This window comes from Pseudorca crassidens, chromosome 15, assembly GCF_039906515.1.
Source record: "Pseudorca crassidens isolate mPseCra1 chromosome 15, mPseCra1.hap1, whole genome shotgun sequence".
Taxonomy (NCBI): domain Eukaryota; kingdom Metazoa; phylum Chordata; class Mammalia; order Artiodactyla; family Delphinidae; genus Pseudorca; species Pseudorca crassidens.
In genome coordinates, this window is record NC_090310.1 from 20,753,976 (window position 1) to 20,780,302 (window position 26,327).

Consider the following 26,327-nt stretch of genomic DNA (forward strand, 5'->3'; position numbering starts at 1 on the left):
TGGCTGCTGATTTGCTGTGCGATGCCCTGAGCAAATCACCCAACTAGGTGACCAACTCACTCCGGTTTGCTTGGGACTTTCCCAGTTTTAGCACTAAGGGTCCTGTATCCCAGGAACCCCCCATTCTCACCCCTGCAAACCGTTGCACAGTTGGTCACCCTACACTCAGCCATAAAACTTCCCTCTGGCTCCTTCATGGACTGTAAAGCACTTTGCAGAAAAGAGGGGGCCAGCATTTTTTTCTTTCTTTTTATTATATAAGTCATGCATGTTGATTGCTGAAAATAGAGATAACCAAAAAAGAACTATGCTAAAATGGCATATCTATCAGTGTTTGAGTGTGTGTACATCCTTTGTCCTAGTAAATCCATTTTAAGAATGTGCCCTACAGAAATACTTGCCTGGGTCCATGAAGATGTATATGAGAGAATGTCCGATAGAGACTTTTTGTTGTTGTAAGAAAAAGTTGGAATTAATCCAGGAGTTCACCAACTGGGGTGAACAGTGGAACAATTGCCCATCATGGAATTTGAGGCATCTTCTTCTCGTAACTCCTGTAGACAAGGGTTCTCAAACGTCAGTGTGCGTCAGAATCCTCTGGAGGGCTTGCTCAAGCAGATTGCTGGACCACATTCCCAGAGTTTTTGTTTTTGTGGTCTGGGGTGGAGCCGCAGAATTTGCATTTCATATAAGCTCCCAGGTGATGTTTGCAGGTCCCAAAGTGTGGTCACACATTGAGAACCACGGATATGGAGAGAAATGAGAAAACCTTCTTCAAGTATGACCTAAACCAGATCTGGGAGCAGCACAGTCAAAGACAGAGAGGCAGGGGTCCAGGAGAGGGTTGAGGGATCCCCTCTGATTTCCCTTCTGTTGGCCTGGAGCCCTCACCCGATCCCTCAGAGCATGGGTCAGGTAAAACGTGGCTGGATTCCTTGGCAAACATGAACGCCAGGGGTTCCTACAGAGTGGGTCTTAGCTGTGGGCAGAGGGAGGGAGAAGCTTGTGGGTTGGCCTCACCAGCAAAGGTACAGGGCTGAGGGCTTCCCTGGTGGCGCATTGGTTGACAGTCCGCCTGCCGATGCAGGGGATACGGGTTTGTGCCCCGTATCCTCCCCACGGTGTGGGAGGATCCCACATGCCGTGGAGCGGCTGGGCCCGTGAGCCATGGCCACTGAGCCTGCACATCCGGAGCCTGTGCTCCGCAACGGGAGAGGCCACAACAGTGGGAGGCACGCGTATCGCAAAAAAAAAATAAATAAATAAAACGGTACAGGGCTGAAAGGAGGAGTGAGGGTCAGCTGGGTGACTCCTGCCAGCTGTGTTTGTTGGTGTCTCTGCTCCTCCCTGGGAACATGGCATTCTGGTTTCAAGGACAATATCAGATGCTTGGGGAATAGAAGGGCAGGTGTTTTCAGGAACCAAACCTTGCAAATGAATTAACAGGTGTTGATTGCTGCCACGCAGAGGTGTGTTATGTGTGGATATCGTTTTCTACCTTCTTCTCCCTTCAGTCTCAGGCTAACACCATGACCTCATCCTCGCCAGCTAGAGCTGCTATTAAACTCTCCCCACGTACATACTGTGACTTAATTTGGGACTTGCCCCTAAGTACACATTTTTGCTGTCTTCTTCATCCAAGGCAATGGTTTGTGGCCTGATGAGGAATATGAGAAAGGAGTGGGGAAAAAAACGCTTCTTGTCTCCCTCTTGGAAACGCCCCGCAATTCCCATCACCACCACATTTGCTAGAATTTTTCTCCGTGTCCTGGGAAAGGTCAATGGAGGGATGGAAAAAGACAATAAATCACTGCTACTGCATTGCCCCTCATCCACCAATCTGGACTTGGCTCCATTTCTGGTCTCTGTTTCCCTGGTGGGTGCTCTATCTTTTGTTTTCAACAGGCTGACCTAGCTCCTTGAAAACGAATACCTTCTCTGCATATCCTATGCATCACTTCGTAAGGGCATTCTGGCGCCCACTAGCTCTTCATGGTCTTATTCTTGAACCACTTTGATCCATGCATTGCTCCTTGCTTTATTGTGGACTTGACTCTTCCGGCTATTGAATTGGCTAGGCATTCTCCCATTTGTCTCTCTTCCTCATCCTTCAGATTCATATGAATTTGGCTCTTCTCAAAAAATTCTTAGTTCTCCACCCGAGCTACACTATCCCGGGTTATCATGGGTAGTTCCCATTCCTAGTCCTCCCTAGTAACCTTTGTCTCACCCTTCCCTTACCAGCAACCCACGCCTGCAGACAGAGCAGCCCCCAAAGAAAAGACTGGGAATTCCTGCTGGAGGAATCCCTGACCTGAACCGGAGAAGAGAAATACGAACTTGGAAGCAAATGTTCCCCACTCATGACAGCCAAAGCCACAAGACTTCAGCCTAACACCGAGGCAGCTGTACAGCTCACAGCAAGTCTTCGAACCCTGAGCCAAAGTGCCAGCCAGTGAACGAACTCCGTGGGAATCTAGCAAGCAGCACCTCCGCTGTCCACGGTGCTGAACCCCTCCCACCATTTGCCTCTGGGACAGGAACAGGTTCAAGAAGCCCACGTGAAGGAAATGAAAACTGCCCTGAAACCTAGGTCCCCATCAGGAAGGCGAATACCACTAAATTAAGATCTAGTTAAACTGTTGTTGTGTGAGGTCATCTGGTTTGGCTTCAGGTCCACCGATCAAGGAGAAAGGAAATAACGTTGAACACCTGGACAGGCAATGTGCTTGACACTTTGGGTACATTATTTATCTTAATATTTAAAATAACAAGCAGGGGTAGGCACTGTTATCTTCATTTTACTGATGAGGAAGTAGGGGCACTCATGCTTTGGCTAAGCTCCTACAGCTATTAAGTGGTGGAGCCAGGCCCCAACCACAGAGGTGCTTATTCCCAAAGCTGGAACTGATGACATTAGACCCACACACCCCTAAGGCTTGGGCTGATGGCTCTTTGTGAGGCAGCTGCTGACATTTGGGCAGGTCACCAGATTTTTTTCTCCCTGGGACATTTAAAATTTCAAGTCTTTGAGACCCTGAAACCATTTCGAAACCCGTCATTGCCCTCAAAAAATACACACTACACCCACACAAATGAAAATGCTTCATTTCCTTTCTCATTTATGGGAAAACGATGTGAATATAAGCAAGACATTCAAATTAAAATGGACCATTTTATTTTAATTGACCTTTGATTCCCAGCTCACTGCCTCCCCAACGTCCCCATCCTGGCCCTTTCCATCCCTTGCTGTGCTCTGTGATTCATCAGGGCCTGAGGCTCAGCAGCTGTAATTGGTTTGTAACTTCCTGGAATGTCAAAGCCAAGATGGAAATTTTGCGTATCGCTCCACCAATTCCATCCTGGCTTTAATAATAAGTTGGCAGAGGGAAAGGCAGATTTACAGCAGAAGAGAAATGTAATCAAATTTGGAGGTGCAATGCAATAAGTACAAATGCTAGTTTTCATTTGGAAGCTTCTTAGATAAATGTGATCTCACCCAGCTCCCCAGCCAAATCTGTTGTTTCTTCAGGAGCAGTGGAGGGCCCCAGTGGAATAATAATCCTCAGAGAGAGAGTTTGTATCCAGTATTCCCCCACCCCAGCCCCAGCAGAGTGACCCTGGTAGACTGGAAAGCAATGAAGGGAGAGGCATGAAGAGTCAGTTAAGGAGACAAGGCTTAATGGGGGCCTCTGATAAACTGAATTCTTGAGGGAAAAGCAGAGTTAAGTACTTGTTAGGCAGTGTAGTAAGTGCCTTACATGTCTTATCTGAGTTTCACAGCAACGCTGTAAGGTAAGTAACGTTATTCTTCCCATTTTATAGAGCAATAAAGTAAGACTTAGGGAGAGGATTCTCAGCTACAGTAAAGTAAGGTTCTATCTGACTCTGCAGCTTGTACTATTAACCCCTCTCTTACAGGAAAGTAACAGCCGACATTTCTTGAATATTTATGTGCCAATCACTCTTCAGGTGCTTCATGAGAACTTTCACAGCATCTCTGTGTGGTAAGTGCTATTGTCATTATTATCTTCATTTACCAAGTGAGAAAACTTTCTGAAGATTGATCCTGTAAAAGTCAGTGAGGGTCATGTGAAAACACGTTCACATCATTAGCTGTTAGTGAAATGTAAATTAACACCACAACAAGATACCACTATGTATCTATCAGGATGGTTAATTTTTTTTTCTTTTTAAATAGCGATAACACCAAAGGCTGGTGAGAATGTAGAGGACCTGGATCACTCATTCATTGCTGGTGGGGATGTAAAATGATACAGTCTCTCTCGACAAAGAATACGGCACTTTCTTATGACATGAAACATGTGCTTAGCATACAATCCAGCAATTGCACTCGGGCATTTGTCCCAGAGAAATGAAGACTTAACATTCACACACAAGCCTGTACATGAATGTTCATAGCAGCTTTATTCATAATAACCAATAATTGGAAGTAATCCAAATGTCCTTCAATGGGTGACTGGTTAAACAAACTGGAACACCCATACTATGAATTACTGGTCAGTAATAAAAAGGAACAAGCTATTGATACATGTAACAACTTGGATGGATCTCAAGGGAATTAGGCTGAGTGGGAAAAAAAGCCAGTCCCCACAGTTTACAAACTGTAAAATTCCATTTAAATAACATTTTTGAAAGGACAAAATTATAGAAATGGAGACTCCAGGTTGCCATGGATTAGAGAATAGGGGAGGGAGGCCGGTGGCTCTGGCTATGAAAGAACAGCACAAGAAATTCTTGTGGTAATGGATCTTGACTGTGGTGGTGGTCGCACAGATCTACACACATGATAAACTTGCTTAGAGCTAAACACACACACGACTGCATGTAAAATGAGTGAAATCTAAATTAGGTTGGTGGATTGTATCAGTGTCAGTTTCCTGGCTTTGATATTATATTCTACTTATGCAAGATGTTACCACTGGGGAAAAACTGGGGAAAAAGATCTATGATCTTTTTCTTTTTTTTCAAACATCTTTATTAGAGTATAATTGCTTTATGATAGTGTGTCAGTTTCTGCTTTATAACAAAGTGAATCAGTTATACATATACATATGTCCCCATATCTCTTCCCTCTTACATCTCCCTCCCTCCCACCCTTCCTACCCCATCCCTCTAGGTGATCACAAAGGACCGAGCTGATCTCCCTGTGCTATGCGGCTGCTTCCCACTAGTGATCTATTTTACGTTTGGTAGTGTATATATGTCCATGCCACTCTCTCACTTCGTCCCAGCTTACCCTTCCTGCTCCCCGTATCCTCAAGTCCATTCTCTAGTAGGTCTGTATCTTTATTCCTGTCTTGCCCCTAGGTTCTTCTGACCATTTTCTTTCTTTTTTTTTTTAGATTCCATATATATGTGTTAGCATATGGTAGTTGTTTTTCTCTTTCTGACTTACTTCACTCTGTATGACAGACTCTAGGTCCATCCACCTCACTACAAATAACTCAGTTTCGTTCCTTTTTATGGCTGAGTAATATTCCATTGTATATATGTGCCACATCTTCTTTATCCATTCATCTGTTGATGGACACTTAGGTTGCTTCCATGTCCTGGCTATTGTAAATAGAGCTGCAATGAACATTTTGGTACATGACTCTTTTTGAATTATGGTTTTCTCAGGGTATATGCCCAGTAGTGGGATTGCTAGGTCATATGGTAGTTCTAATTTTAGTTTTTTAAGGAACCTCCACACTGTTCTCCATAGTGGCTGTATCAATTTACATTCCCACCAACGGTGCAAGAGGGTTCCCTGTTCTCCACACCCTCTCCAGCATTTATTGTTTCTAGATTTTTTGATGATGGCCATTCTGACTGGTGTGAGATGATATCTCATTGTAGTTTTGATTTGCATTTCTCTAATGATTAATGATGTTGAGCATTCTTTCATGTGTTTGTTGGCAATCTGTATATCTTCTTTGGAGAAATATCTATTTAGGTCTTCTGCCCATTTTTGGATTGGGTTGTTTGTTTTTTGTATTGAGCTGCATGAGCTGCTTGTATGTTTTGGAGATTAATCCTTTGTAAGTTGCTTCATTTGCAAATATTTTCTCCCATTCTGAGGGTTGTCTTTTCGTCTTGTTTATGGTTTCCTTTGATGTGCAAAAGCTCTTAAGTTTCATTAGGTGCCATTTGTTTATTTTTGTTTTTATTTCCATTTCTCTAGGAGGTAGGTCAAAAAGGATCTTGCTGTGATTTATGTCATAGAGTGTTCTGCCTATGTTTTCCTCTAAGAGTTTGATGGTGTCTGGCCTTACATTTAGGTCTTTAATCCATTTTGAGTTTATTTTTGTGTATGGTGTTAGAGAATGTTCTAATTGCATTCTTTTACATGTAGCTGTCCAGTTTTCCCAACACCACTTATTGGAGAGGCTGTCTTTTCTCCACTGTATATTCTTGCCTCCTTTATCAAAGATAAGGTGACCATATGTGCGTGGGTTTATCTCTGGGCTTTCTGTCCTGTTCCAGTGATCTATATTTCTGTTTTCGTGCCAGTACCATACTGTCTTGATTACTGTAGTTCTGTAGTATAGTTTGAAGTCAGGGAGCCTGATTCCTCCAGCTCTGTTTTTCTTTCTCAATATTGTTTTTGCTATTCGGGGTCTTTTGTGTTTCCATACAAATTGTGAAATTTTTTGTTCTAGTTCTGTGAAAAATGCCAGTGGTAGTTTGATAGGGATTTCATTGAATCTGTAGATCGCTTTGGGTAGTAGAGTAATTTTCACAATGTTGATTCTTCCATTCCAAGAACATGGTATATCTCTCCATCTGCTTGTATCATCTTTAATTTCTTTCATCAGTGTCTTATAGTTTTCTGCATACAGGTCTTTTGTCTCCTTAGGTAGGTTTATTCCTAGATATTTTATTCTTTTTGTTGCAATGGTAAATGGGAATGTTTTCTTAATTTCACTTTCAGATTTTTCATCATTAGTGTATAGGAATGCAAGAGATTTCTGTGCATTACTTTTGTATCATGCTACTTTACCAAATTCATTGATTAGCTCTAGTAGTTTTCTGGTAGCATCTTTAGGATTCTCTATGTATAGTATCGTGTCATCTGCAAACAGTGACAGCTTTACTTCTTCTTTTCCTATTTGGATTCCTTTTATTTCTTTTTCTTCTCTGATGGCGGTGGCTAAAACTTCCAAAACTATGTTGAATAATAGTGGTGAGAATGAGCAACCTTGTCTTGTTCCTGATCTTAGTGGAAATGGTTTCAGTTTTTCACCATTGAGGACGATGTTGGCTGTGGGTTTGTCATATATGGCCTTTATTATGTTGACAAAAGTTCCCTCTATGGGTTTCTATCATAAATTGGTGTTGAATTTTGTCGAAAGCTTTCTCTGCGTCTCTTGAGATGATCATATGGTTTTTCTCCTTCAATTTGCTAATATGGTATATCACATTGATTGATTTGTGTATATTGAAGAATCTTGCATTCCTCGGATAAACCCCACTTGATCATAATGTATGATCCTTTCAATGTGCTGTTGGATTCTGTTTACTAGTATTTTGTTGAGGATTTTTGCATCTATGTTCATCGGTGATATTGGCCTATAGTTTTCTTTCTTTGTGACCTCTTTGTCTGGTTTTGGTATCAGGGTGATGGTGGCCTCATAGAATGAGTTTGGGACTGTTCCTCCCTCTGCTATATTTTGGAAGAGTTTGAGAAGGATAGGCGTTAGCTCTTCTCTAAATGTTTGATAGAATTTGCCTGTGAAGCCATCTGGTCCTGGGCTTTTGTTTGTTGTAAGATTTTTAATCACAGTCTCAATTTCAGTGCTTGTGATTGGTCTGTTCGTATTTTCTATATCTTCCTGGTTCAGTCTTGGAAGGTTGTGCATTTCTAAGAATTTGTCTATTTCTTCCAGGTTGTCCATTTTATTGGCATAGAGTTGCTTGTAGTAATCTCTCATGATCCTTTGTATTTCTGCAGTGTCAGTTGTTACTTCTCCTTTTTCATTTCTAATTCTATTGATTTGAGTCTTCTCCCTTTTTTTCTTGATAAGTCTGGCTAATGGTTTATCAATTTTGTTTGTCTTCTCAAAGAACCAGCTTTTAGTTTTATTGATCTTTGCTATTATTTCCTTCATTTTTTTCATTTATTTCTGATCTGATCTTTATGATATCTTTCCTTCTGCTAATTTTGGGTTTTTTTTTTTGTTCTCCTTTCTCTAATTGCTTTAGGTGTAAGGTTAGGTTTTTTATTTGAGACGTTTCTTGTTTCTGAAGGTAGGCTTGTATAGCTATAAACTTCCCTCTTAGAACTGCTTTTACTGCATCCCATAGGTTTTGTGTCGTTGTGTTTTCATTGTCATTTGTTTCTAGGTATTTTTTGATTTCCTCTGATTTCTTCAGTGATCTCTTGGTTATTAAGTAGTGTGTTGTTTAGCCTCCATGTGTTTGTATTTCTTACAGATTTTTTACTGTAAAAGATAACTAGTTTCATAGCGTTGTGGTCGGAAAAGATACTTGATACGATTTCAATTTTCTTAAATTTACCAAGGCTTGATTTGTGACCCAAGGTATGATCTATCCTGGAGAATGTTCCGTGAGCACTTGAGAAGAATGTGTATTCTGTTGTTTTTGGATGGAATGTCCTATAAATATCAATTAAGTCCATCTTGTTTAATGTATCATTTAAAGCTTCTGTTTCCTTACTTATTTTCATTTTGGATGATCTGTCCATTGGTGAAAGTGGGGTGTTAAAATCCCCTACTATGATTGTGTTATTGTCGATTTCCCCTTTTATGGCTGTTAGTATTTGCCTTATGTATTGAGGTGCTCCTATGTTGGGTGCCTAAATATTTACAATTGTTATATCTTCTTTTTGGATTGATCCCTTGATCATTATGTAGTGTCCTTCTTTGTCTCTTGTAATAGTCTTTGTTTTAAAATCTATTTTTTCTGATATGAGAATTGCTACTCCAGCTTTCTTTTGATTTCCATTTGCATGGAATATCTTTTTCCATCCCCTTACTTTCAGTCTGTATGTGTCTCTAGGTCTGAAGTGGGTCTCTTGTAGACAGCATATATACAGGTCTTGTTTTTGTATCCATTCAGCCAGTCTATATCTTTTGGTTGGAGCATTTAATCTATTTACATTTAAGGTAGTCATTGATATGTATGTTCCTATTACCATTTTCTTAATTGTTTTGGGTTTATTCTTGTAGGCCTTTTCCTTCTCTTGTGTTTCCTGCCTAGAGAAGTTCCTTTAGCATTTGTTGTAAAGCTGGTTTGGTGGTGCTGAATTCTCTTAACTTTTGCTTGTCTGTGAAGCTTTTAATTTCTCTGTCAAATCTGAATGAGATCCTTGCTGGGTAGAGTAATCTTGCTTGTAGGTTTTTCTCTTTCATCACTTTAAATATGTCCTGCTATTCCCTCCTGGCTTGCAGAGTTTCTGTTGAAAGATCAGCTGTTAACCTTATGGGGATTCCCTTATGTGTTACTTGTTGTTTTTCTCTTGCTGCTTTTAATATTTTTTCTTTGTATTTAATTTTTGGTAGTTTGATTATTATGTGTCTTGGCGTGTTTCTCCTTGGATTTATCCTGTATCGGACTCTGTGCTTCCTGGACTTGATTAACTATTTCCTTTCCCATATTAGGGAAGTTTTCAACTATAATCTCTTCAAATATTTTCTCAGTTCCTTTCTTTTTCTCTTCTTCTTCTGGGACCCCAGAAGAATGTTGGTGCATTTAATGTTGTCCCCGAGGTCTCTGAGACTGTCCTCTATTCTTTTCATTCTTTTTTCTTTATTCTGCTCTGCAGTAGTTATTTTCACTATTTTGTCTTCCAGGTCACTTACCCGTTCTTCTGCCTCAGTTATTCTGCTATTGTTCCCTTCTAGAGAATTTTTAATTTCATTTATTGTGTTGTTCATCACTGTTTGTTTGCTTTTTGGTTCTTACAGGTCCTTGTTAAACATTTCTTGTATTTTCTCCATTCTGTTTCCAAGATTTTGGATCATCTTTACTATCATTACTCTGTATTCTTTTTCAGGTAGACTGCCTATTTCCTCTTCATTTGTTAGGTCTGGTGGGTTTTTGCCTTGCTCCTTCATCTGCTGTATGTTTCTCTGTCTTCTCATTTTGCTTAACTTTCTGTGTTTGGGGTCTCTCTTTCACATGCTGCATCTTCGTAGTTCCTGTTGTTTTTGGTGTCTGTCCCCAGTGGCTAAGGTTGGTTCAGTGGGTTGTGTAGGCTTCTTGGTGTAGGGTACTAGTGCCTGTGTTCTGGTGGATGAGGCTGGATCTTGTCTTTCTGTTGGGCAGGTCCACATCTGGTGGTGTGTTTTGGGGTATCTGTGAGTTTATTATGATTTTAGGCAGCCTCTGTGCTAATGGGTTGTGTTGTGTTCTCGTCTTGCTAGTTGTTTGGCATAGGGTGTCCAGCAGTGTAGCTTGCTGGTCGTTGAGTGGAGCTGGGTCTTGGCGTTGAGATGGAGATCTCTGGGAGATTTTTGTCATTTGATATTACGTGGAGCTGGGAGGTCTCTTGTGGACCAGTGTCCTGAACTCGGCTCTCCCACCTCAGAGGCACAGCCCTGATGCCTGGCTGGAGCACCAAGAGTCTGTCATCCACACGGCTCAGAATAAAAGGGAGAAAAGAAAGAAAGAAAGAAGAAGATTAAATAAAATAAAGTAAAATAAAATAAAGTTATTAAAATAAAAAATAATTATTAAGAAAAATAAATTTTTTAAGTAATAAAAAAACAAAACAACAACAACAAAAAAAAAACGGACAGACAGAACCCTAGGACAAATGATAAAAACAAAGCTATACAGACAAAATCACACATGGAAACATACACATACACAGTCACAAAAAGAGGAAAAGGGGAAAAAATATATATATCTTTGCTCCCAAAGTTCACCTCCTCGATTTGGGATGATTTGTTGTCTCTTCAGGTCGTCCACAGATGCAGGTACATCAAGTTGATTGTGGAGATAAAATCCGCGGCTCCTGAGGGTGCATGGAGAGACTTCCCTTTCTCTTCTTTGTTCGAACAGCTCCTGGGGCTCAGCTTTGGATTTGGCCCCGCCTCTGCATGTAGGTTTCCTGAGGGTGTCTGTTCCCTGTCCCGACAGGACGGGGTTAAAGGAGCCGCTGATTCGGGGGCTCTGGCTCACTCAGGCCGGGGGTGGGAGGGGCACGGAGGGTGGGGCGGGCCTGCGGCGGCAGAGGCCGGCGTGACGTTGCACCAGCTTGAGGCGCCGTGCGTTCTCCTGGGGAAGTTGTCCCTGGATCACGGGACCCTGGCAGTGGCGGGCTGCACAGGCTCCCTGGAAGGGGGTGTGGAGAGTGACCTGTGCTCGCACACAGGCTTCTTGGTGGCGGCAGCAGCGGCCTTAGCGTCTCATGCCCGTCTCTGGGGTCCGCGCTTTTAGCCGCGGCTCGCGCCCGTCTCTGGAGCTCCTTTAAGCAGCGTTCTTAATCCCTCTCCTCGCGCACCAGGAAACAAAGAGGCAAGAAAAAGTCTCTTGCCTCTTCGGCAGCTCCAGATTTTCCCCCGGACTCCCTCCGGGCTAGCCGTGGCGCACTACGTGCGCTCCCACCGAAGCCCGAGCCTCAGCTCCCAGCACCGCCCGCCCCGGCGGGTGAGCAGACAAGCCTCTCGGACTGGTGAGTGCCGGTCGGCCCTGATCCTCTGTGCGGGAATCTCCCCGCTTTGCCCTCCGCACCCCTGTTGCTGTGCTCTCCTCCGCGGTGCCGAAGCTCCCCGCTCCGCCACCCGCAGTCTCCGCCCGCAAAGGGGCTTCCCAGTGTGTGGAAACTTTTCCTCCTTCACGGCTCCCTCCCACTGGTGCAGGTCCCGTCCCTATTCTTTTGTCTCTGTTTATTCTTTTTTCTTTTGCCCTACCCAGGTACGTGGGGACTTTCTTGCCTTTTGGGAGGTCTGAGGTCTCTGCCAGCGTTCAGTAGGTGTTCTGTAGGAGTTGTTCCACACGTAGGTGTATTTCTGATGCATTTGTGGGGAGGAAGATGATCTCCGCGTCTTACTCTTCCGCCATCTTGAAGCTTCTCTCTATGACCTTTTTCTATTTTGTTCTTAAAACTGCACGTAAATCTATGATATCTTAAAATAAAAAGTTTTTTTTTTTATGTCAATGAGAGAAATGGATGGAGAGAGGACAGAGGGAAGAAACAAAGGCACTTGTCTAAATCCACACATCGGGCAATCAAACTACTTGTGTTCATCAGAGCCTTGGGCTCATATCCTCTGCTCTGTGCCACCTCCCCATCTGATAAAAGACTGTTATGTCCTCTACTTCTGGGACCTTCCCCTTCCTCTCTCCATCTAAGCCTAGCGATGTGATCAGTCAAGGGGTCTTGAACCCTCAGTAGCAAGGCCCAGGCTTTTACCCACATTCCAGGTTGGGCACGTGAGTTCTGTGTCCACCACTCCCACAGCAGAGAGGAGGGGTGCAGGAGGGCTCTTTGACTCTGCAGCTTATTCTAAGCCATGTTGGGTTAGAGGGATCAACATGGACACTGAGAAGGAGAGACTCTTTAGTTCTAAAAGGACCATTGAAACAGAAATTTCTGAGTGCCATTTTCCTACCATGTAGAACTAGTATACCTAAAAATAAAGTAAGATCAGAGGTGAGGAACAGAGGAAGGGAGGAAAAAGCTGATGATAAAAATTGAGCATCTGTGTCTATATATCTATATGAATATTTATATGTGTAAATACCTTTATATGTATATCTATATCATCTATGTCTATATGTATATGTATATCTATATCTATGTCATCTCCCTGTATTCATATCTGAAGCATTCAAACTCATGGACTTCTTTGGGATGTGAAACAATATGTTTACTTTTTGGGTGCTTAAGTTATGTTTGAGTATCATTTCTATTCTTTGCAACCGAAGAGTACCAGCATATAACCTCCCACCTGCTATATGCCTCCTAGCACTTCGCCCACCAGCCCAAGCCCTACTCAACCTCGGAACACATTAGTAAACTCACAACCCCGTATGTGCCGAAAGCTGGCCAGCTCCCAGATATTTGAAGATTCTAATCTGAGCTTCCCTCTGCAGGGTGTGCTGAGCCCTGTCTGAGGAGGGGGAGAAGGGAGGCTGTGTCCTGAGATGGGATCAGTGCCTCTGAGGTGAGGCGTAGCAAGCTCTAATCTACAACGGGTCTTCCTTGGAGGCTATGCCTTAGAGTCTGTTTCCCGCTTCATCTTGTCAGCTCATCTCCAGAGTGACTTACAGTGGGACTCTGGGAAGGCAGATTCTCACCAAGGCTCTGACACTAGCTGGGGACATGGGACGCCACCGCCAGTTTCAAGGGAGATGAGAATAGCTGCCCTCATTGCCTGGGATTTGTCCCCACCAATGAAGGCTAATTTTGGAAGCCTGGAGGCCTCTGTTGCTAGTTACTAGACCAGAACCATGGGTGAAATCATAGCATAAAGGTCGTAGCACCTCACTGAGGTCGTCGAAGAATGTTTGAGGTCATAGCCAGGTTCTGGGAGCTTGGTCTACAGGTTGAGGGAGAGGGAAGCACACGTCTTGGTGAGCTTTGAAGTGGGTGAGTGTCAGGAAGTTCAAGCATTTAGGGGGATCCATTCTTGCACGTGCATCATGGCCTCTCTACCCTTCCCTCTTGTTGGTCTTACCAAGGAAGGCAGCCTTGAGGCCCCCCTCCCCACACCATCCCTGATGCCCTGTCAGATAACAGCTATACTGGGGCACCCCGTGTTGGTCAGGAGGCAGGTCCCATCTCATGTTACCCCACTTCACCAATTCTTCCTTCCTCCCTCCATTCTGCCTCACACTACCCCTCCCTCCTCTCTCCCCCATTCACCACACCCCGTCCCACTTCATCCACACTCCTCCTCTGCTTCCTGCCTGCTCCACTCATTTCTCTTCCATTTATGCCGTATTTCCTGTTTCATTCCAGCCACACCCTCCCCTTCGCTGCATTCTACTTACCTGCCTTTCATCCCATTCAGTGTTGAATCTAGAATCCAGCCTACTCAGCAATGCCTGGGTCAAATCCCAGGCAACAAAGGCAGCTGTTCTCCTCTCCTTTTGGCAGATGAGGAAACTCAGAGAGTTGCATGCAACTCCCTCCAAAACATGGCACGAGAGAATGACCTAAGAAGAGTGATTCCAGAATCTCAAATGAAGAGAACAGCTGTTACTCCGGCTGGCACTGTTCTAAGAACTTTAATTCTCTTAAACAGCTTAATGAGGTAGACACAAGCATTATCTCCATTTTCAGATGAGTAAACTGAGGCACGCAATGCTAATTAACTCCCAAGGGCAAACAGCCACTGAGTGGAACAGCCAGAACTTGACCCTGGTGCCCATGCTTTCATCCACACTCAGTAGCAGTGGTGGATGTTTATATGAGAAGGTAGCCAAGGGCTGTTTTGATTTCCTACCTTGACTAGATATTTGTGATGTTTAAACATTTTCAGGTATCTAGTTACTTCCTCCAAGCTTATCTCCAAGGGAATGATTTTGCCTAGGAAAAAGGCCGTAGGAAACACCTTCTCCCAGGGCAATAATAAACAGTCTTTCCCAAAGTTTAGTCTCTCCCATGCAGCATTAGAAGTAGCCACGTTGTGTAACCAGGCAGGATGCAAGGTCGGGGATGGAATGCTGTCAGGAGACAAGGGAGAAATTCACTTGCTGCTCTGTCTTGGGCAGATCCCCACCTTCTCTTCCTGAACTCTTCATCACTTTAGGATTTTTTAATGCCTACTTGGGATATTTGGAGGATATGCGCTTTTTACTAACCAGTGTAGTGCTTGAGTCCCCCTCCTTTGACCCCACGTCCCGATGGACACCGACATTAAATCCATCCTTCACGGCAGTGACACCAGTGTTTCTCACAGCAAAGTCTGTGGCCAGCCTCCACCCAGACCCACTGGGTCCAGAAATCTGCATTTTACTAAACCATACCCAAGCTAGGTAAAACTTACTCAAAGGAAAGATTGAGATTGAACTGAGAAAGGCTCTAAATTTTAGACGAAAGTTAAAAAAATACGCAGGCAATGGGAGTGCGTTTTTCACTAGGGGGCTCTGTTTGATAGATAAGTTTTGGCAGGACGGTGAGCTGCAATGTTTAAGGCTGGATCTGAAGACTTTAAGCATTGAAATGATCTCATTCCCCAGATCACCACTGTTACTTCAAAATAAAAATAATACTGAAGCATAAAACACAAAGTGTACGTGTTGAAATAGCTTCCTCTTAGATGTGCTAATTGGCAAATGTTGAGTAAGTTTATTGAAATGCAAACTGTCTTATTTTGGGGCTGCCCCTGCTTAGTTGGTGTCCTACAGATGATGCTTCTTCTGCCTCAAGTCATCTGGCTCTGGTAACATTCATTCGTTTGTTCTTTCACTCATTCATGCAACAAATATTTATTGAGCTTGGCACAGCAATTAACCAAAAAGCAAGGATCTTTGCTTCCACAGAGCTTGCATTCTAGTGCTGGGGAGACAGGCGAGAAACAAAGTCAATATGTAAAATCTATGGCATGTTAAGAGTTATAAGTCCTCCGGAGAAAAATAAGATGGAGAAAGGGGAGAAAAGTTCTGGAGCTTGGGGGAGGGGTTATCAGGGAAGTCTTCTCCCAAAGTGAGGTTTAAAGAAAGTCCTAAAAGAGGTGAGGGAGCCACGTGGTCCCACAGGAGGAGGGTGCAGGCAGAGAGGACAGAGCTTTGCCTAATCCTGTAGCAGCCAAGACACAGACCCCTGACTCCGCACAAAAAGACCTAAACAGTCCCCAATTCCGAGGGAAGCCAAGCTGGGCAGTCGCTCCCATCTCATTACAGCAGCAAAGCTTGACCTCACTGCCCGGTGGCCTTAGGGGCTGTCACCCAAACCCTGCCGATAGGTACCACCTTCTCCCTGTGGGTTCGGGTCAGATCTGTTCAGTGAAGACCAATTAAGCACCGACCCTGTGCCCAGACCTGTGCCAGGACCCGTCAGAGCCTGGCCTGCAAACCACACAGAAAAGTAGAATCCAAGTGGGAGGGTCAGAGAAGAGGCGTGGAGTCAGCCTGAGGGCAGCAGTTGTTGAGTTTGCTCTCATCCCACCCCCGTCATTCCTGCTCCCCAGACACGCTGCTGCTCTCAGATTTGTTCTTCGTGTCAGGGCTTTTGCTGTTTCTTTCCCTTGGATTCTCTCTCCCCAGACTTCCCCAGGGGTCAGTTCTCACTGTTCCGGCTTCAGCCAAGTGTCACCTCCCCAGGAGCGTCTCCGAGATGGCCCTGCCGTCTGTGTCGCTGTTACTATGTGCCTCGTCCTTTTTTCCCTTCCTATCATTGTCCCCACCACCAACTGAGATGACTGGTGTCGCGGTCCCCTCTCCCCTACCCTCCCCGTGGGAGCTGGGACCCAGTTTCTCCCATTTGCCCCCTCCATCCCCAGGGCCTCAAAAATAGGAGGTGCTCAATAAATGTCAGCCAACAAAGTTATTTACTGAGCAAGGGACCATCAATGCTTTACCTGAATAACCCATGCCGTCTGTCCAGCTCTCCTCCTGCCTGCACCCCCCTGCCTGCTCCTGAGGCCCCTGAAGTACATTCTCGGATACTCTGGCTGACCATGGAGAACTGTTGTTAGCCATCCTACAAAAAGGAGGGCAAGGTGATGATTAAGAATATGGATTGGACATCAGATGGGTTTGCTTTGGCCTCTGACTCCGCCACTTTCAGACTGTGTGCCCTGGGCAAGTTCGTTAACATCTCTGAACCTCAGTTTCCCCACCTGAGCAGAGCTGCTTTCAGTAAACAGTAGTCTTTGTTATTCTACCCAAATAACAATGGTTACTAACTCCTCTGTCCAGAGGGGAGGTTTGTACCACTTTCTTCCTGAGATGAGCGCCCTGGCCCAGGCTGGAGCCCCCAGGGACTCCTGCAGAGAGACCAACAAAAAGGGAAAGTCCAAAGGCAGTGACTGTGCCGCTGGGGAGCAAGAGTTAATGATCCGGGGACGCTTAATGAGCTTCCTCCTCTGCTCTCTCCCATTGCAGGTGGCGTGGCAGCCTTCCAGGACCAGAGGCTGCTCCCTGCACCTGCCCCTCCACATCCAATTTGTTTGCAGTGTCCTGAAAAGCTAACCAAGCTGAAATCGCTGATACCAAGGCTCTAAAAGTCCTGCACCAGTATTTAGTGTTCTCCAAGGCCCCAACCTTGTCCCTGCCTCCTAATCCTTTCCATCTGTTGGGAGCCGTTGAGGGATTCAGTGATGATAACTGCCAAGATGATCTCTTCTGCTTGGGGCTGGGAGCACAGCTGTCCTGGAGGCTTGCTTCCTGTGAATTCCTGCAGTGTCCCTTCTCATGCCTGAGCACTCTTCCTGGGGGCTTCCTGAGGAAGCCCCATGCATTAGCGTCGCAATTATATTAGGATATAATAAAGCTGCTGGTGATTATACTGGAGAGGTGGCAGGCCATAGTGGCGTAGAGCATAGACTGGGAATCAGGTTGCCTGGATTGAATCCTGGCTCCATTTAATAACTGTGTGATCTTGGCCCAAAATAATGTTATCTTATCTATTACATACAGCCTGCCTCATGGGAGCCAGGCATTGTTCATAACCCCCCAATATAATAATAATAACAATACCTAATATTTATTGAGAGCCAGGAATGCTTTGATGAGTCCACTTAATCTCAGAAGACAGTCATGTTAATGGACAACTTTCACGGTGGTCAGGGCTGGGCCTCAGCCAGGACTGGACCCAGAAGCCTAGGTTCCTGAGTTATTAATCGCATGGGTGGCTTGCCTGAGGGCAAGGAAGCTGTGATGAGGACCTTTTAAGGGTTCATTTCTAGGCTCAGAGTAGACGGGATGGCATGTCCCCAGCCCAGGTCAGCCTACACCGTATCTCATGGCTCTTGTCAGCTATCGTGAGATTTGTCTTTCTCCATCTGGCTTACTTCACTCAGTATGATCGTCTCCAGTTCCATCCATGTTGCTGCAAATGGCCTTATTTTGTTCTTTTTTATGGCTGAGTAGTATTCAATTGTATATATGTACCACATCTTCTTTATCCATTCACTTGCTGATGGGCATTTAGGTTCCTTGCATGTCTTGGCTATTGTGAATACTGCTGCAGTGAACATTGGGGTGCATCTTTTCACGGTATTGGTTTTCTATTGCCGTGTAACTGATCACCGCAAACCTGGTGGCTTAAAACGGTATCTGCTTATTATCTCACAGTTCTGTGGATCAGGGGTCAAGGAGAGTTTAGCTGGATTCTCTGTTTCAGTTCTCCCAAGGCTGAAATCAAGGTGTTGGCTGGGCTAGGCTCTCATCTGGAGGCCCTGGGGAAGAAACTTCTTCCAGAGTCATTCAGAGTGTTGGCAGAATTCTGTTCCTGTGGTTGTAGGACTGAGGTCCCAGTTTTCTTGCTGGCTGTTGGCCACTCTCTAGTCCTTAATGTGGTCCCCTTTATATACAAAACCAGCAATAGCACATTGAACCTTTTTCATCCTTCGAACCTCTCTGACTTACTCTGCTGTCAGCTTGAGAAAAGTCTCAGCTTTTAAAACTCACGTGATTATATATATATATATATATATATATATATATATATATATATATATATATATACATACAATTTACTTATTTATTTTTGGCTGTGTTGGGTCTTTGTTAAGGTGCGCAGGCTTCTCATTGCGGTGGCTTCTTTTGTTGCGGAGTACGGGCTGTAGGCACGCGGGCTTCAGTAGTTGTGGCTCACAGGCTTAGTTGCTCCGCAGCATGTGGGATCTTCCTGGACTGAGGCTCGAACCCATGTCCCCTGCATTGGCAGGCGTATTCTTAACCACTGCACCACCAGGGAAGCCCAAAGCTCACATGATTATATTAAGCTCTCTGGATGATCTCCCTTTTGATGAACTCGAAGGCAACAAATTAGTAACCTTAATTACATCTGCAAAATGCCTTTTGCCACGTAAGGTAATGTGATCACAGGCATGTTTTTACATCATATTCACAGTCCTGGGGATTTGAGCAGGAAATCGTGGTGTCGTCTTAGAATTCTGCCAACCTCATCTACACTGCCTTGAATTTTAGAATGTTCAAACTTCGCGTTTCCTTGGGGCACAGGAAAGGTGATCGCTTAATGCTGGATTTGGGGGAGACCCTCAGTAGGGCAAAGCGTCCAAGGATGCTTGAAGGGAGTGGGATTAAGAGTCAGAAGGATGATTAATCTTGGATAAGGACAGACATTTTATTTGCTTATCCAGCCATGTTTATTGAGAATCTCTAGGTGCCCAGGATCTAGCAGTCTGCAGAATAGACACAGTCCATGCCCTCATGGAGCTGATGGTCTGGTGGGTGATGAGGTTCCCCAAAGAGAAGTATGGGGTTCAGTGGGGGGAGGGAAACGAAGGCTAGCCTGTCATCTGAGGGCAAAGAGGGCAGGGGTTCAGGTAAATGTTTACAGCTTATGTGAGGAATGGGAAGGACACCATCTCCTAGGTGAGGTAGAGCTCAAACAATTATAGGCTGATCTAAAGAGCACTGAGTCCTCTAAGGATCCCCCCTCATGCCCCAGGGATCACCAGGAAACTCTGTCTCAGCCTATTAGCCTAGCCTGGCAGTCACTAACTTGAATACAGAAATGCCTACAAGGGCAGGAACTTGACATAAGTAAATGGCGCATCTGAGTGTGAACAAAAGAATAGGGCAAGTGTGATGGCAAATGGTGACTGGCCTGCGGCTTTGGTGTCAGGAGGGTAACAGGGAGTGCTGGGGTCCACGCACACTGGAGCATGGACACTTGTCTACAGATGTTGCCAGTACCTACTGCAGCTGATTGTACCATCAGGAACAAATCATCAGGTCTTCTGATTTTTGACAAAATTCAGATGATTTTGTGGAAAATCCCCGATTTTAAAAATTTAAGTAATTGTTTTAAATGTAAGGATCTTCAGAGAGGTGACATATGTGCAGGTGTCTGTGACACAGGGCCAGCCTGCAGACATCTATTTGTGAACTTCAGTAGAGCTGCCCGCACTGAGTTGTGTTTGGGTGTCGCATCATCAGCTTTTTTTTTTTTTTTAAATATTTATTTATTTATTTTGGTTGCACCAAGTCTTTGTTACGGCACGTGGGATCTTCGTTGCGGCACACGGACCTCTTAGCTGCGGCATTCCGTCTTCTCAGTTGCGGCATGCGTGCAGGATCTAGTTCTCCGACCAGGGATTGAACCTGGGCCCCCTGCATTGGGAGTGTAGAGTCTCACCCACTGGACCACCAGAGAAGTTCCCCCCATCATCACCTTTAACTGAGAAGTGCAGGTGGCCTCTGTATCCCAGGGTTCCCAGCCCGAAGTTATGCATCACAAATGTCTTTGCACACTTTCAATGGAGGAAACCTTGTGTCTCCTTGAGATTTCTATTTCTCCCCTTCCATTGTGACCATGGGAACAATCGCATTGCCTTCTCTGCCATGCATGTTAGAAGCCCACAGTTCAATTCAAGTGTTTGCTCCTCTGGTGTCCAGTGTCTACCTTTTCCTCCTCATGGTCTCATCAACTGAGGCAGCCGTCCAAGCTTCTGTTCCATTTCCTGGTACGTACTAGCTGACTCTGGGCTGGGAAGCTAACTATTTTATTTACCTTAGTGTCTACAGTGTCTAATACATGGGAGACACTCAATAAATACTTGAGTGTTGGGCCAATGATCAGTTGCCCATTATTTTTGGTTGATACAAGAAATAGACGTGTGTGAAAAGAACACTTTTGTAGACACTGTTGTTGAAAACTCAACCCTTAAGGTCCCTTAATGAATTAGAGTGACCAACAGTCCTCACGTGCCCAAGAATGAAGGGGTTCCTGAGATGCAGGACTTTCAGTTTTAAAACCGAGATGAAAGAGTTTCCCAAGACACAAAACTTTCAGTGCTAAAACTGGGAAAGTCCCGGGAAAACTCAGTTGGTCACCCTCCCTTAAATAAAAACTCAAAGGAAAACAAGATTCTCTTGAAGCTCAAAAAATGGAAAAAGACCATTTCTCCTGCTAAACAGGGATGATTCCTTTTATCTGCTGATGGGAGGTTTGAAAATCTCAGGTCCCCTCTTTACCTTGACCTCTAAGAAACTCCAAGGTAAATTCTCTGGATCATGTCAGCAGCATCTGTCAGTCTATGTTGTCTGAGATAATTGTTTCATTGACTCTGCCTTGTTTTTCTTAAATCACTTTTCTCTTTAAAAGTGGTAACATGGTGTAAATTGCACCCAGAATTACATTAAATAATTTATGCCAAGCAAACATGAGGGAAAGCCTATGTCTTTTGCCTTTTTCCTTCTCTTCAATTGGCTGTTACTTCATTCTATGTGTGTATTACTTCAGGGGTTGGCAAACTATGGCCTGTGGGCCAAATCTGGGACCACTGCCTCTTTTTGTAAATAAATTTTTACTGGAATAACAGTCATACTTATGAACTTATGTATTGTCCATGGCCGTTTTCATGTTACAAGGGCAGAGTTGAGTAGTTGCAACGGACACAGTGTGGCCCACAAAACCTAAGATATTTGCTCTCTCTAGTCTGTCAACCCCTGCATTATGTCACAAACCACAAATCCTTTTGAAAGGATTTATATAGAATTTCAAATTTTATGTATATATTACCCTTTCTGTTCCCAAATGTAGTTTCAAAATTTATACATGTATATATATTCTGTTTACAAAAGTAGTACCTGCTAATTATAAAAATGTTAACATCACAGAAATACGTAATGATGATAGTACCCATCCCTTTTTAAACTCAATTCCTACTGGTAAGCCTCAGTTAACTAGTCAGTGTAGATTCCTCCTGATTCCTTTCAGTGCATAAACTAATTCACATATATCATTAAAATAATACTAAAAAAGACATAAATCTCTCTGTGAGCACATTTCCCTGGGTAATCATTTTTAAATTCTCCATCAGCAGCATTTTTCACCCATGTCTCCACTGGCATATTTGCAGACATTCTCACTCATTGTTTCCAATATCCTTCCTCATTGATCTAGTTTAATCAGAAGCCCTTTCTAACTCGTCTTCACAATAGCCACATCATTGCAAGTTCTAATTATTCCTGGTACCTCTCATTTTAATGATTCTTTTTTGTCATTGCTAATTACTGTTACTTTAAAACATCTCTCAGAACCAATGAGGATGTCAGATGCCTGCAGACTGTCACTTTGCTTCTAAATCATCAAGCTAAGTGTTCAGGACATGGCTTCATCCATTTGTGTCTGAGAGACTATCAGGACCACAGCCCTCACGCAACACATGCGTGATCGCGTCCAAGTCTTCTAGGGCATCCGTCATCACCCAGAATCTTAGATCCACACTGCTTTCTACGTACTGATTGGACCAGCTTCCCTCCCCTCTCCAAACATTTCCTCTGAGCCCTTTGGAATTCCCAGTTTGTAACCAGGAGACATCCCTATATTTTCTTTTCTTTTTTTTTGCGTTATGCGGGCCTCTCACTGCTGTGGCCTCTCCCGTTGCGGAGCACAGGCTCCGGACACGCAGGCTCAGCGGCCATGGCTCACGGGCCCAGCCTGCTCCGCGGCATGTGGGATCTTCCTGGACCGGGGCACGAACCCGTGCCCCCTGCATCAGCAGGCGGACTCTCAACCACTGAGCCACCAGGGAAGCCCCATCCTTATATTTTCAATTTCTCCTGCAAACGTTTTCTTTCATTTCTTGCCTTGGTTTAAGCCAGAGCTCCCCCCACCCACCCCACCTCCTGGCCAGCCTTCCCAAGTGTAAGTTGCTTTTCTCTCTCAACTCATGTACCCCAAGGTTCCCCTTTGCCACTTCCAAAACATTTCCCAGAATCTTTCAAGCGAAGCCCTTTCCAAAAAGTCCTGGAATCTTTCAAGCGAAGCCCTCAGATTATAGTGCCAGCTATGGTCAAAATGGTCACCTGCTCTTCTCTCAATCATTAGAGACGCTCATGCTTAACGAGCCACTATCTTTATTCCCACCCTGTTTTCGTCATTCTCAGTGATTTCAACATTTACACAGATAACTCATCCAACCCTTTGATGTCTCCATTCCTTGGCCTTCCCACACATCCACGTCTCTTTCCCATCACTTCTCAGCCTTTCCCATGGCCTTGTCATTGATGGTAACTGTACAACCTCTTAAATCTGAATTTCAAATCTCCCCCTTTTTGACCAATATTTCCTCTCATACTCTAATACCTCCATTCCAAACAGTTTCCTGACTCGGTGAGACCTTTAGTTCAGTCCCATCCAACAGAAAAATAATGCAAGCTACGTGTGTCGCTTAAAATTTTCTAGTAGCCGCATTAAAGAAATATAAACAGTTAAATTTAAATAATATTTTTGTTTAACCCAATGGATCCAAAATATTATCATGTTATCATTGTAACCAACATAAACATTATTAATGAGATAGTTTACATTCTATTTCTCATACTCTGAAATATGTGTACATTACACTTACTGTACATCTCAATTTCGACCAGACGCATTTCAAGGGCTCGATTGCCACATGTGACTATCATATTGGACAAAGCAGCTCTGGTCCATTGACCTAATTAAGTTTTCATCCCATCTCTTGAATGTCCTCCCATTATTTCTTATCCAAAGCAGATTCCATTTCCCAGTACTATCATCACACTATTTCAAACATCCTCCACTGTCTGTTTATCTAGTCATCTAGAAAAAACTCATTATTGGTTGGACCAAACAATCAGTTTGCACTCATGCAGTTAAATACAGGAGAAAATCACACATCTGGGCTGCCTTGCTTCATGTTAGCTTTAGGACCACAGATTTCAAACGGGCACATAACCCTCCACAGAAACCTCATCACATGTTCATGGCATTTGTTTAATTGCTCTCTGAGACTACTATCTCAAACGTTTTCATCTCTTCTTAACGCCCCCGCTGCCCTCCACGTCTCCCTCTCAGCAGATGCCCAAGTTAATTATCCACTAACAGGCATCACAAAGGAAATATGTCCAAAGTGGAACCCTACCCTGCAGTTCAGGTGATGGTGCCGTCCTCAAGCCCCGAACCTAGGAATCAGTTTGCTTTCCTCACTTCTAAGTCACCAGCATGTCCTATTGTCCAAAAGGTATCTCAGACCTTTCCCTTTGTCCCTGAGTTTATAGCCACCACCTCGGATCTAGTCAGCATTACCTCTTGCCTGGACTTCAGTGACAGCTAACCGGCTTCCTTCTTTCCACTCTGCCACCTTGCAATCCCTTTTCTACTCAGTCTTTAAGAACACAAACTGGAGAGTATTGCTGTCTTTCTCACAACTCCTTGTTTCCATGGCTACAAAGGTCCTACACGATGGCCCGTGCTCACTTCTTCAATGAAATGTTTGATTGCTTTTCTCCCTACTCCCCACATTATACTCACACTGGCTTCTCTCTTGTCTCTGGAACACACCAAGCTCTTTCTTGCCTTCTGGCTTTGGCACTGCTATTCCCTCTGCCTAGAAATATCTTCATTAGTGTTTCTCATGATTGGTTCCTTTTCTCCCTTTGATTTTTAGAGACATCTTCCCAAAGACCGCATGTAAAGCCCTCCTCTCCTGTCACCCGTCAGTTATTCTCTTGTCAGGTCTCCCGTTATTTCCCTCATGGCACTTATTGTCTGAAATCACCTGGTTTATCTCCTCGTTTACTTCTTTATCATCTGTTTACCTACTAGAGATAAGCACCATGATGGTAAGGATGTTGTCTTGTTCAGCACTGTGTACCCTGAGCCTGGCACAGTACCCAACATATAACAAACTCAGTAAATATTCATTGAATAAATGAATGAACAGTCAAGGAACTGGATGTTCCAGTATATCAGGGCTCCTCTCATTACTGTGAAATGCACAGAATCACAAGATTGAACTTAACAGCCCCAGCAAGATCATTAACCTCCGATCTGGGTCACTGAGATTGACAAAGTACCCTTCCCCCCACTTTGATAGAGATCATGTCTGTAAATACTGCTGGTTGTTTAAGCTCTTTAAATGCAGTAAAACAGCAAATCTAAATAGACTGCTTTCCTGACAGTGCTGGGTCAACAGAATATATTATCCCAGAGGGGAAGATGGGGTTGAAGCCTCAGGGCTACATCACTTCGAGAACTCAAGGGATGTTCATCACGCAAGCTGTACAAATAGGCTATGACCTAGTGGTGGTTCTGAGAACTTATCATATATTCACAAATCATGCTGGCTTCTGTGTGGAGGATGGATTGGAATGAGGCAAAAAGGAGTATGGAGCATCTGTTAGTCGTCTTTCATTTGCAAGTGATAGAAATTCAACTCAAATTGGTTCCAGCAATAAAAGAATGTATTGACTCATGTAAACCGAAAAGGCTGGGGGTGTTTGGCTTCAGGTATAGGTGGATCCAGGGGCTCAAAACTAGTCAGGATTTGGAGCTTAATTACCTCCTCTCTTGAGCATAGGCTGGACTTAATGACATGCTTCCCAAGAACAGAGTATGGACAAGGGAAAATAAACAAGGTAACTTTAAGTGAAGAAGCCTGGCAAAAATTATGTTGGTCAGGTGATCAAAGTCATCATCACCAGTGACAAGTCATTTTGAAAACATGTACCTCCTGCCGTGCTGTGACCAGCAGGGCACTTCTGGGGTATTTTTCCCCAAGCTCATGACTCCAGTCTGATCATGAGAAAAACATCAGAGAAACCCAAGTTAAGGGACATCCCACCAAATACCTGACCAGTACTCTGCAAAACTCTTAATGCTGTGAAAAACAAGAAAAGTCTGAGAAAGCATCGCAGAGTAGAGTAACCTAAGGAGACGTGACAGCTAAATGTAATCTCCTGGATGGGATCCTGGAACAGAAAATGTTGTTAGTGGAAAAGCTGGTGAAATCTGAATGAAGCCTGGGCTTCAGTTAATAGTGAGGTACTAATGTTGTTTTCTTAGCTGTGATAAATGTACATGGTGATGTAAGTGGTTAACATTAAGGGAAACTGGGTGAGGGGTATATGGCAACCCTCTGTTCTATCTTTGTAACTTTTCTGTAAGTCTAAAATTGTTCCAAAATAAAAAGTTTATTAAATCCTTGGTGTTTACTCAAATGAGTTACAACCTTATGTCTCCACAAAACTGGCACATGGATGTTTATAACAGCTTTATTCATAATTGCCAAAACTTGGAAGCAACCAAGTTGTCGTTCAGTAGGTGAATGGATGAATAAGCTATGTACATCCAAACAATGGGATGTTACTCAGCGCTAAAAAGAAAGGACCTATCAAGCTATGAAAAGACATGGAAGAAACTTAAATGCATACAACTAAGTGAAAGAAGTCAATCTGAAAAGTCT